This window comes from Lepidochelys kempii, chromosome 25 (genome assembly GCF_965140265.1).
Source record: "Lepidochelys kempii isolate rLepKem1 chromosome 25, rLepKem1.hap2, whole genome shotgun sequence".
Classification (NCBI taxonomy): Eukaryota; Metazoa; Chordata; order Testudines; family Cheloniidae; genus Lepidochelys; species Lepidochelys kempii.
This window is the reverse complement of record NC_133280.1, coordinates 12,802,237-12,814,113: the sequence shown is the minus strand read 5'-3', so window position 1 is coordinate 12,814,113 and position 11,877 is coordinate 12,802,237. Positions and strand designations below refer to the sequence as shown.

The 11,877-nt window shown below is 55.1% G+C and overlaps 1 long non-coding RNA gene across 1 annotated transcript; it reads left to right on the top strand.

Moving 5' to 3' along the window:
* Positions 1-8,422: 8,422 nt before the first annotated feature.
* On the top strand, positions 8,423-11,500 carry LOC140903172 (uncharacterized). The gene is made up of 3 exons (XR_012156175.1): positions 8,423-8,789; positions 10,163-10,257; positions 10,843-11,500. It is a non-coding gene; the product is annotated as an uncharacterized lncRNA (long non-coding RNA).
* Positions 11,501-11,877: the final 377 nt, after the last annotated feature.

The window sequence follows — 11,877 nt, the reverse complement described above, 5'->3', positions numbered from 1 at the left end:
TGTGGCATCATCTCACTGGCCACATCCCCCCCCCAAACACCATCCCTTCCTTGCCCCTTCTCTGGAATCTCTTATCAGCCTATCTCAAAACTCCTCACCCATATTAACCAATGGAGCCTCCCGGCCCCCTGTGAGGTGGGTCAGTGTCCTTGTCTGACAAATGGGGAAACTGAGTCACAAAGAGACATGACTCACCAAATGTGACTCAGCCATTTGATGGCAGAGCTGCAGATAGAACCCAGGAGTCCTGACTCCCAGCTGTAATCACTAGACATCACTTCCTTCCTAGAGCTGGGCATAGAACCCAGGAGTCCTGGCTCCCAGGCCATTGCTCCAACCACTAGGCCACACTCCCTCTGCTCTAGAAATATATGACAGAATGCCATTTCTAACGCATGCCCCAGTACCTCTGACATTAACCCCTCACGTCCCATGCAGCCTGTTCCCTGTTGCTTAACAGAATCCAGGGCAAGACTTTGCCCCTCTCCCTGTGCTTATCTGCTTCCCTCCACTGACTCCTAATGGGGAGATGGGAGGGGTCCTTATCAGGTGTTAATGGGAAAACCTCAGCAGCAGTGTCCCTATTATCCAGGGTTTGTTCAAGGACTCTCCCAAGGTGGGGCAGGTGAGAACAGGCTGGCTTTGTGTTAAAACACACGTCTGGGCCCTCAGGCAATTGTGGAGGGGGGGGAGTTGTCTATTTCTGGCTCTCTCCTTAGGCAAGGCATTTCATCGTTTTGTGCCTTGGTTTCCCCATCTGTAAAATGCCTTGACTGGAAGCTCTTTGGGGCAGGGACTGTCTTGACACGCCAATTCCCCACTCACTAGAGCCTGCCGCCAGGACAGAGGTACGGTGAATGACAGTCAGGCCAGCCCATTGGAGGGATGGTCTGGAATGGTTGGCGTATGAGCTGCCGTGAAAGGTCAGGAGTGAATCCAGATCCACCCCACTGGGGAGGAGGAAGGACATTTGGGGAGTATGTGTTTTTCTTTAGCAGAAAGGGAGAGACAGACATGATTTCTTAGCCTGGCTGGCTTCCCTGCATCTTCTCCCATAGCTCCCCACTCTCCTCTCCCCATCCCAGGGAACCTCAGTATTAGGAAGGCACAAATGGGTTTGGGTCAGATCCCTCCCCCATCCCCGGAAGGATCAGGCAGGTTTTCCTCATTCTTTTCCTTTTTCCCTTGCTCTGTTGATCCCGCTGGGAAAGCTGCAGGAAAGGGGGGAATCCTTTGTTGGGCAGAAGCAACGTGGTCCTCTATGCTGGCTGGATAACGTGGTGATGGGCACCCCTGCGGAAGGCCTGGGCTGCAATGTGTGAGTTGCTGAGGAATTTTCCCAGCAGCCTCTCTGGTGCCTGACTCCCAGACGGGCTGTACCACGCTCCACTCCCAGTTAGCCACTTTTCCAGCGATCCCAAGCACGCCCAGCCGTACACTCAGACAGCACATGCTCCTTCGCACACACCCTGCTCAGTCACTCGGATCCGGTGACCCCTCAGAACTGCAGCCAAGCCACAAACCAAAACAAACTGAAAAAAAAAGAAAAGAAAAAAAGAACCGACCCTTCTTCCCAGCATCGCCACAAACTATTTCTGACATTTTGGCTTGGGCCAGGGGTGGGGACACCCACAGACGCTCACATGCTCAGTAACACACACAAATGTGTCCAGGCAGCACCCGAGTTCTCCTTCCCAAGGCCAGAAGGGACAACTGAGGTCATCAAGTCTGACCACCCTGTGTATAGCACAGGGCAGGGGGCTTCCCTCAGCTAATGCCTGGTCTTTTAGGAAAACCTCCAATCTTGATTTTAAAATGGCCAGTGATGATGAATCCACTGTGGCCCTAGGTAAGTCGTCCCAATGGTTAATTACCCTCAGTGTTAGAATTATGCCCCTTCTTTCTAGTCCAAATGTGTCTAGCTTGAACATCCAGCCATTGGTTCTCGCTAGACTTTTGTGTGCCAGACTGAAGAGCCCTCTATTAGCAAACTGCTGTTCCCCCACCCTCCTCGTCAGATGGACAAATCCCACCCCGGACAGGAGGGGGTTAAGGAAGGCCCAGGGACCCATTGCACCTGGCCCTGCTAGCTTCACCTGCTGGAGGGGAGCCCTCAGGGCTTAGCTTAGTTGGTGGCCAAGGAGGGAGGAGATCAGACCTAGCCCCTCCTGTCTTTCTGTGAGGGAAGCTTGGGGGGCAACTGGGACAGCAAAGACTGACTGGACATGGGAAGAGGGTTCCTGAAGGGAAGGGAAGGGAGGGTCCCACCGGAGGCTGGCTGGGGGATCTCCTTTTGTCTTGGCACTTCCTCCTCCCCTGGGAAGGGGTGGAACTGGAGAGCATCTTAGCTGCACAGCCTGGACCCTGTGCGAGGTGCACCTGAGTACCAGAGACCCTGTTGCAGGGTGAGTCGGGCCATGTTGGGCTATAAGTTGGCACCATGGGGAGAACTTTGCCACCTCACCTCTTCGTTCAGCTCCACAGACTCGGCTCCTGGAGTCTCTCGTTGTGCAGCAGGTTTCCTAACCCTGTCGTCGTGCTTGTGTCTCTTCTCTGAACCGGCTCCATCGGATCTACCTCCCTCTTGCATTGTGGGCACCAGAATTGGACCTGGTAGCCCAGTCTCGGCGCCAAATGCAGAGGTAATCCTTGTCCGGCCTGAGATCCCCGTGGGTCCATCCCAGGGTGACATGAGCTGTGTTTGCCACAGCGTCGCATTGGGAGCTCCTGTTCAGCGGATTCCCCCGCCATGATCTCAAGTCTCTTTCGGAGCCTCTGGGTCCCAGGATAGTCCCCCATCTTGTAAACGTGGCCCACATTCTTTGTTCCTAGATGTGTAACTTGACATGCGGCTGTAGTGAAATGCCCATTGTTTGCTTGGTCCCGGCTTACCAAACGGTCCAGATTGCTGTGTGTCATCTGCAAATGTTATCAGTGATGACTTTATATTTTCTTTTGGGTAATTGATCAAAATGCTAAACAGCGCAGAGCCAAGAACCAATCCCTGCAGGACCCCACTGGAAACACACCAGCCCGGCAATGATTCCCTGTTTACGAGTACGCTTTGAGACCTATCAGTTGGCCAGTTTTTAATCCAGTTAATGTGTGCCAGTTCTGAAGCCTTTTCAGGTGTACCTTGTTGATTGTGTAGTTTCTTAATCAAAATGTCTTGCTGTACTAACTCAAATGTCTTACAGAAGTCTAAGCTGATTACATGGACGCCATGACCTTTATCAGCCAGACTTGTAATCTTATTTAAAAAGCAATCAAGTTAGTTTGACAAGATCTGTTTTCCATAAACCCCTGTTGATTGGTATTTATTGTATTCACCTCCTTTTAAAATCTTTATTAATTGAATCCACTATCAGTCGTTGCCTGGGATCGAAGTCAGGATGACAAGTCTATAATTACCCAGTTGTCCCATTTACCCTTTTTAAACATTGACATAAGGTTAGCTTTCTCCCAGTCCTCTGGAATTTCCCCAGTGTTCCAAGACTTATGGTGTGGTGAGCTCCTCGGCCAGCTCTTTTAAAACTCTTAGATGCAAATGCTCTGGACCCGCTGATGTTAAACTTAAAATGTGTAACTTTAGCAGCTGGTGTTTAGCATCCTCCTGAGTCACTGTTGAAATGGAAAGTGTTTCATCTTCTTTGTGATAGAACTATATTTGTTTTCCCAAATACAGAACAGAAATATTTATTGAGAACTCCTGCCTCTTCTGTCTTATTATTGACAGTTCTACCACTGCCATCTAGTAATGGACCAAGGCCACAGGCAGGATTCCTTTTGTTCCTTGTCTAGGTTAAAAAGCTAGGGATGGACAGGATTCCATTCCCTTACCCCTGCAGGAAGGAACGACTGGGGAGGGGTGTGTGTCCCAAGGCTGAGCTGAAGGGGTGGAGTTTGCAGCTGTTCCTGTTGGAAGCAAAATCTTGGAGCAGAAAATCCAATCATTCTTCCGATGGTGGCAGTTCAGAGATGACAGCTAGCTGGGTATGTCTACATGGGAGCCCATGTTGTCTGTATGGTGGCAGGACCTAGGAACCCCTGTCACGCCGTGCCAGGTGCTGCATAAATGCAGCACACAGATGGTCCCTCCCTGCCCCTGGGATCTCCCTGTCAAAGATGCTGGGTTTCAGCCCCCTGCATGGTGGGAACATCCTGGGGCTGGAAGCCTTTCCTGCGGGGCCCAGCTGGCAGGAGTCTGTAATGAACAGGTCTGTCTGCCCAGCTCCTCCCCGAGGAGTGGCCATATCCCGTGGGACCCCCGGGAGCGGGATGGCTGCGGGCTGTACTCCCAGCCCTGTGCCCTCTGGCTGTGGGGCTGTGTCTGGGGGAAGCTTGCTGCCTGCTCCATTGCCTGTGGGGGGAAATCCAGGGGATCCCCTGCTCCAGGGGTGCTGGACACCCTGTACTCAGAGCCTGCTCATTGAGCCAGGGTCCCCCAGGCTGTGCAGCTCCCCCAGTCCTGTGCAGTGAGCTTGGCATTTCCATCAGATCTCCAGAGGGGCAGCTGGGATAGGGCCTTCCCCACCCCCTCCACCTCCTCCAGGCCTGGAGACCCTCTCTTTGCCTCCCGCACGCCCAGTGCCATACGCACACGCAGCTCGGTTCAGCCTCTCCGCAGCAGGGCCCGGGATGAGTCAAGCTTTCATCCCAGCAGTGTGCGAGTGGGTTCAGAATGACGCTCGGCGCCCGGGCTTGCGTGTCCCCTAGCATGGTGCGTGCGGGGGATCCAGGCTGCACAGAACAGAGGCGGGTGTCACGTGTGTTCACATCCATGCCTGCCAGGGCCGTGTTGCCGCACCCGTGGTGCATTTCCTCCCTGCGGGGCTGGCCAGTTGTGTGCATGGCAAACTGCCCAGGTGCGTGACGTGATGGCCCGGTACCTGCCCAGTGGGGCGAGGGTGCAGGGGCCCCGGGGATGTAGCAAGGAAATGTGTTTGCAAGTCCGCGCAGCTGCCACTGAACCCTCTGAAGTAGGGCTTCCCCCGGGGGGGGCAGTGTTTTCCGTTTGATCAGTGTCTAGGGAGGTGCAGGGCCTTGGGATGTGGGCTGCAGGGTCCAAACAGTGCAGACGGCCGGGCAGGAGCTAGCCAAGCGCGAGACGGGAATCACAGCAGGCACTTTGTGGCTCCATCTGTCACAGCGGGAAGGTGCGGAGGGGCAGCAAGGCAAAGCCAGCCAGAGAGTCAGATGCCAGCAGTGCCCAGCCAGGTTGGGGTCATGGCCAGTAAAGGTGCATCTGTGCTGGATGGGCTGGAGGGACCCACCCTCTTGCCTCTGCGAGGAGCAGCGGTCACACTGCGGGGGGGGGAATGGGTGCTGGGTGGGGTGCTGCAACACCCTGGCGCTCTACTCGGTCGTGGGTGGCACGAAGACTGCTGGGGACACATCCCCCCAGCGGCCGCCACTGTAGGGGTGCTTCTGCAGTGCATTGTGGGAGAACATGTCTGTTCCTTTGGGGGACCCTGTCTGGCAATGATATGAAGCCAGCAGCTCAGTAGATTAGCACGCACTCGGGGGCTCTGCCGGCGGCCTAGGTGGGGCCCTGCCGGGTCTCTGGGATTGTGGGTGTCTGCGGCTAGGTGCGTGTTTCTGTGTACAGGTGGGTGACATGCATGCCTGAGTGCTTGTGTGTCTCACATGTGTGCCTCTGTTCATGTGTGTGCATGCACGGATGTTTGCACGTGTCTCCATGCACACCGGCACTGGGATGCACATGTCTCAATGTACGTGTACCGTTCCCAGCCAGTGACTCCAGCTGCTAGGAGCAGCTGCAGAAAGAGCCAAACCAGGGAGTGCTGCAGTCGGGAGGATGGGGGACAATGGGGTCCAGCTAGGCCACCCCTCGTCCCAGCAGTCCCACAGACACAGCAGACCTGTGTAAGGCAGAGCCTGTCACTCTGAAAACTAGGACCTCTGCCCCTTCTCCTCCAGAACTGGGGGGAACAGAAGCTGCCAAACCTGAGACCCCTGGCCATGCAAAGAACTCTCGGCAGTTTTGCCTGGAGTTCCTCTGCCCTGCATGGTGGTCTCTGTGCTCCAACCCTCTCCCTCCCCGTCCCTCAGTCACTTCACCTCGGCATCACTCCACCCTGGCTTTCTTCCTCCTGCCCCCCCTCCCCATCCCCTCCCAAATACTGTGGCACCAAGGTGCCATTTGCTGCCATTACATGGTTCGCTGGGCTGGAAATGCTTTGGGGTGGAGACTTTCTGCTATTTTGTGTTTGTCCAGCTCCTAGCGCGGCAGGGCCCTGTTCTGGGTTGGTTCTTAGCCCTGCTGTAATAAACATGATGATTGTTATATTATAGGACTAATGTATGTCTGTGTCCACCTCTGCGTGTGCATGCATGTCTCTGTACACGTGTTCATGCATGTGCGTCTCCATGTACACATGCATGGGAATACATCTCTTTATGCACAAAGTTGTGTTTCCAGGCTCACCCCTTTGTGCAGAGCATTCACTCCTCTCCGGCTAGCGCGTCAGTTCCCCTGAAAGGGGGGGCAGGAGATGGAGCTTCCGATGAGATCAAATGTTTGTTTATTTTACAGATGACTCATTCCTGGATCCCCCCACCACCCCCACCTGTCTGTGCAGTGACTCACCCTGCCTGTCACTGCAGGTCTCAAACCAGCCCCTGCTGCTCATGGCAGCTTGTCATTAACGCTCCCCTCTCCCCGCAGCCTGTTATCCCAGCCAGGGAACGGCTGCTCAGTGTCACCTTTGCAGGAGAATAGGGGCGGGGGGGGGAGGTTGGGACCAAGGGGCAGCATCACTCAGAGACGGGAGGCTCCCATGCATGGAATAGCGAGGGGCCTGCAGGTCAGATAAAGCTCTGGGTGTGCAGGGAGCCTAGCCCTGGGATAGCCAGGGAGGGGGGTCACCCCGCTGAGAGGTGTCCCAGGGTCCGTAACTCCAGGGGCTTCATCGTCTCCTCCAAAGGAAGGGGAGCAGCTTGCAAGTCCTTTCGTTATCACGGCAGTGCCCAGGGGTGCCAGCGAGGGATCAGGGAGGTGGGGCACGGTCAGTCCCTTGTTCCTTTGGGCTGAAACCATCCTCCCATCCCCTGCGCCCGCCGGCACGTGCTTCACCCCACTCCTAGGGGCAGCTCCAGGGGCTGGGACAGGCCTGGAGAGCACCAAATCTAACCTGCGTCTGTGCCAGCCGGGGAGTGGGCCTCAGGCTCGGGGCTGGAGCAGCTGGCAGAGCATGGCAGGGCCATGCGGCAGCAGCCGTCCATGGGAGTGGTGCCCATGTAACCTGCTGATCCCCTGCATTTCAGTAGCTCCCTGCAGGGCCCACGCTGGATCAGGGCCCGTTAGGCTGGGTGCTGCATGGACACGCAGAGCGTCCCAGAAAGAGAAGACAGACAAACAGGACAAGACTGGCCCGCGCTCACAGGGAGTCGGTGGCAGAGCTGGGAATAGTCATCAACCCGCTGGGCCATGCTGCCCTTGGCTACGGCAAACCGATCATGCGGGTTTTAATGTCCAGGGGATGGGAGCTGTCAGCCTGCAGGGTTGGAGACCTGGCGGGGGGAACTTTAAGCCCTCAGGGGAAGTCCACACTTCATAGTAAACCTGGGCTTACAGAGGCTGGACCCGGGTCTCAGAGCTGTGCTCATGCATCCACACTGCACTGCACAGCCCTTCTGACATGGGTCCACGGCTTGAGCTGCATCCGTGCTGCAAACCAACAGGACTTGGACCTGACTCTCTGTGGGACTCAGGCTCTGATCCATCCCTCCCGCTGCCCCAGCAGGCTTGCTGACCCGAGTCAGACGGATTTGTGTCTGGATGAGAGGGGGCTTGGCCTCACACCTGAGTCAGAGCCCGGGCGTAGTATGCAGTGTAGACTTAACCTCAGCCGTTATGGTGACAAGCAAGGCGCAGGAGCCTGGCTCACTCACACAGGAAAGATAGGCGGCATGGAAAAGGCACTGAGCTGGGACTCAGGAGAGCCCCAGCCCTGCCACAGCCTGATTGTGCAACCTTGGGCCGGTCACTGACGCTTTCCTTTCCTCGGCCCCCCTGCTGTCAACCGGAGATCACAACGCTTCTTTTGTCTTGTCCGTTTAGCCTGTGAGCTCCCAGGGGCAGATATTGCCTCCCACCATGTCTCGGCAGCCTTGGCACAAGGGGGCCCTGCTCTCAGCTTGGGGCAACTGGGAGGCAAATCAGACCGGACCGACCGCAGGCCGGTGTTTCCTTCCCCCGGTCCCAAGGTGAAGCTGGGGACTGCGCAGCCAGCACCATCAGGGAGCCATGCCAGGAGCCAGCGGGAGGGGATGGTGCCCGGACGAGCGCTGGGTCACACAAGCAGAAAGAGCAAGGACAGCAGAGAGCAGCGGCAGGAGGAGGGCTGCCGCGACTGCCCCAGTCATTGTGAAAGTGACTCTAGCAAGCAGGGCCTGGGAACGGTGGCCACCGTGCTCTGAGTCAGCATAGCCTCCAGTTCTTCAAAACATCAGCAACACCTCTGGGAGCTGCGTGGAGCAGCTGCTGGCCGGCTGCGGTGGCAGGGCTGAGTTCGGGGAAGTCGGAGCTGCTGGGCGAGAGCTGGCTGTTTGCTGAACCCCTGCTGCCCTTTGCGTGCGTCATTCAGGCGTGTGCACCTGGCTGATTCAAGACAAGCAGGTGCGGACCTGCTCCGCGTTGGGATGGGGAGAGACCACCTCTTGCTGCAGGGAGCGATGCTGGGGCCTTCAGCAGGTGTCCTCGCTCTGAGTCAGCATCCCAGCACAGGGCTCGGAGACACAGCGCTGGGGGAGGTGGCCCCTTCTAGGTAAGGTGTGACAGCGAACTCTTGTTCCAGTCTCCCATGACCCCTTGGTGCTTTCTTGGGGGGCCGTGCACTGAGCAGATTCCAACCCTGGTACCTGCCTTTGCCTAAAATCCCCCTTGCACTTGCTAACATTCCCCTTGTAGTTTCAACTGGGTGCAGTGTTTTTCTTGACTACTTTCCTAAAACCATTGCATGGCATTGCTGGGGCGGGGACGGGGGGGCGGGGGTTGTTAAACAGCTGCTGCCTCCCACCCCAGAGGTGGCTGCATTCCAGGGGCAGGTGGAGTGGTTTCTGTATAAACAGCTGCTGCATCCCAGCTCCGAGCTGGCTGCATTCCCGCAGCAGGGCGAATGATTCTTGTGTCTATCCCTTCCTGGGGAGGATGGAGGCATTTCTTCTTTGCAAAGTGCGCCGAGAGATGCAGGCTACAACATGCCTTCGGAGACACCCCCTCAGCACCTGGGATCCTCCTGCCTCAGGCGTTTAAGCAGACAAACCCCTGGAAAGCACTGTGGGAGCATAGTCATAGCCCTGGTCTACACTAGGAGTTGAGGTCGAATTTAGCAGCGTTAAATCGATTTAACCCTGCACCCATCCACACGACGAAGCCCTTTTTTTCGACTTAAAGGGCTCTTAAAATTGATTTCCTTACTCCACCCCCAAGAAGGGGATTAGCGCTGAAATCGGCCTTGCTGGGTCGAATCTGGGGTATTGTGGACGCAATTAGACGGTACTGGCCTCCGGGAGCTATCCCAGAGTGCTCCATTGTGACTGCTCTGGACAGCACTCTCAACTCTGACGCACTGGCCAGGTAGACAGGAAAAGGCCCGCGAACTTTTGAATTTCAATTTCCTGTTTGGCCAGCGTGGCAAGCTGTAGGTGAGTGCAGAGCTCAGCAGCAGAGGTGACCATGATGGAGTCCCAGAATTGCAAAAGAGCTCCAGCATGGACCGAACGGGAGGTACGGGATCTGATCGCTGTGTGGGGAGAGGAATCCGTGCTATCAGAACTCGGTTCCAGTTTTCAAAATGCCAAAACCTTTGTCAAAATCTCCCAGGGCATGAAGGACAGACGCCTTAACAGGGACCCAAAAAAGTGCCACGTGAAACTTAAGGAGACGAGGCAAGCCCACCAGAAAACCAGAGAGGCAAACAGCCGCTCCGGGTCAGAGCCCCAAACATGCTGCTTCTATGATGAGCTGCATGCCATTTTAGGGAGTTCAGCCACCACTACCCCAGCCGTGTTGTTTGACTCCTTCAATGGAGATGGAGGCAACAAGGAATCAGGTTTTGGGGACAAGGAAGATGATGATGATGAAGTTGTAGATAGCTCACAGCAAGCAAGCAAGCAGATAAACTGGTTTTCCCGACAGCCAGGAACTGTTTCTCACCCTGGACCTGGAGCCAGTACCCCCTGAACCCACCCAAGGCTGCCTCCGGGACCTGCCAGGTGGAGAAGGGACCTCTGGTGAGTGTACCTTTTAAAATACTATACATGGTTTAAAAGCAAGCATGTTTAATGATTAATTTGCTTGGCATTTGCGGCTCTCCTGGATGTACTCCCAAAGCCTTTGCAAAAGGTTTCTGAGGAGGGCAGCCTTATTCCGTCCACCATGGTAGGACACTTTACCACACCAGGCCAGTAGCACGTACTCGGGAATCATTGTAGAACAAAGCATTGCAGCGTATGTTTGCTGTCATTCAAACGACATCCATTCTTTATCTCTCTGTGTTATCCTCAGGAGAGTGATATCATTCATGGTCACCCGGTTGAAATAGGGTGCTTTTCTTAAGGGGACATTCAGAGGTGCCCGTTCCTGCTGGGCTGTTTGCCTGTGGCTGAACAGAAATGTTCCCTGCTGTTAGCCATGGAGAGGGGGAAGGGGGGAGGGGCTAGCCATGTGGTGGGGGAAGGCAAAATGTGACCTTGGAACGAAAGCACATGTGCTATGTATGTAATGTTAACAGCAAGGTTTACCGTGAAAGAGTGTAGCCACTGTTTTATAAAATGTGTCTTTTTAAATACCGCTGTCCCTTTTTTTTTCTCCACCAGCTGCATGTGTTTCAAGGATCACAGGATCTTCTCCTTCCCAGAGGCTAGTGAAGATTAGAAGGCAAAAAAAACGCACTTGTGATGAAATGTTCTCTGAACTCATGCTGTCCTCCCACACTGACATAGCACAGACGAATGCGTGGAGGCAGACAATGTTAGAGTGCAGGAAAGCACAAAATGACTGGGAGGAGAGGTGGCAGGCTGAGGAGAGTAAGTGGCGGCGGGCTGAAGAGAGGGCTGAAGCTGAAAGGTGGCAGCAGTGTGATGAGAGGAGGCAGGATTCAATGCTGAGGCTGCTGGAGGATCAAACTAATATGCTCCAGCATATGGTTGAGCTGCAGGAAAGGCAGCAGGAGCACAGACCGCCACTACAGCCCCTGTGTAACCAACCACCCTTCTCCCCAAGTTCCATAGCCTCCTCACCCAGATGCCCAAGAACATGGTTGGGGGGCCTCCGGCCACCCAGCCACTCCACCCCAGAGGACTGCCCAAGCAACAGAAGGCTGGCATTCAATAAGTTCTAAAGTTTTAAACTTTTAAAGTGCTGTGTGGCCTTGTCATTCCCTCCTCCACCACCCCTCCCAGTGCTTCTCTCCTCTACCACTCCTCCTGGGCTACCTTGGCAGTTATCCCCCTATTTGTGTGATGAATTAATAAAGAATGCATGAATGTGAAGCAACAATTACTTTATTCCTCTGCAAGCGGTGACTGAAGGGAGGAGGGGAGGGTGGTTAGCTTATAGGGAAGTAGAGTGAACCCAAGGGGCGGAGGGTTTCATCAAGGAGAAACAAACAGAACTTTCACACCGTAGCCTGGCAGTCATGAAACTGGTTTTCAAAGCTTCTCTGATGCGCACCACGCCCTCCTGTGCTCTTCTAACTGCCCTGGTGTCTGGCTGCATGTAACCAGCAGCCAGGCGATTTGCCTCAACCTCCCACCCCGCCATAAACGTCTCCCCCTTACTCTCACAGATATTGTGGAGCACAGAGCAAGCAGTAATAACAGTGGGAATATTGGTTTCGCTGAGGTCTAACC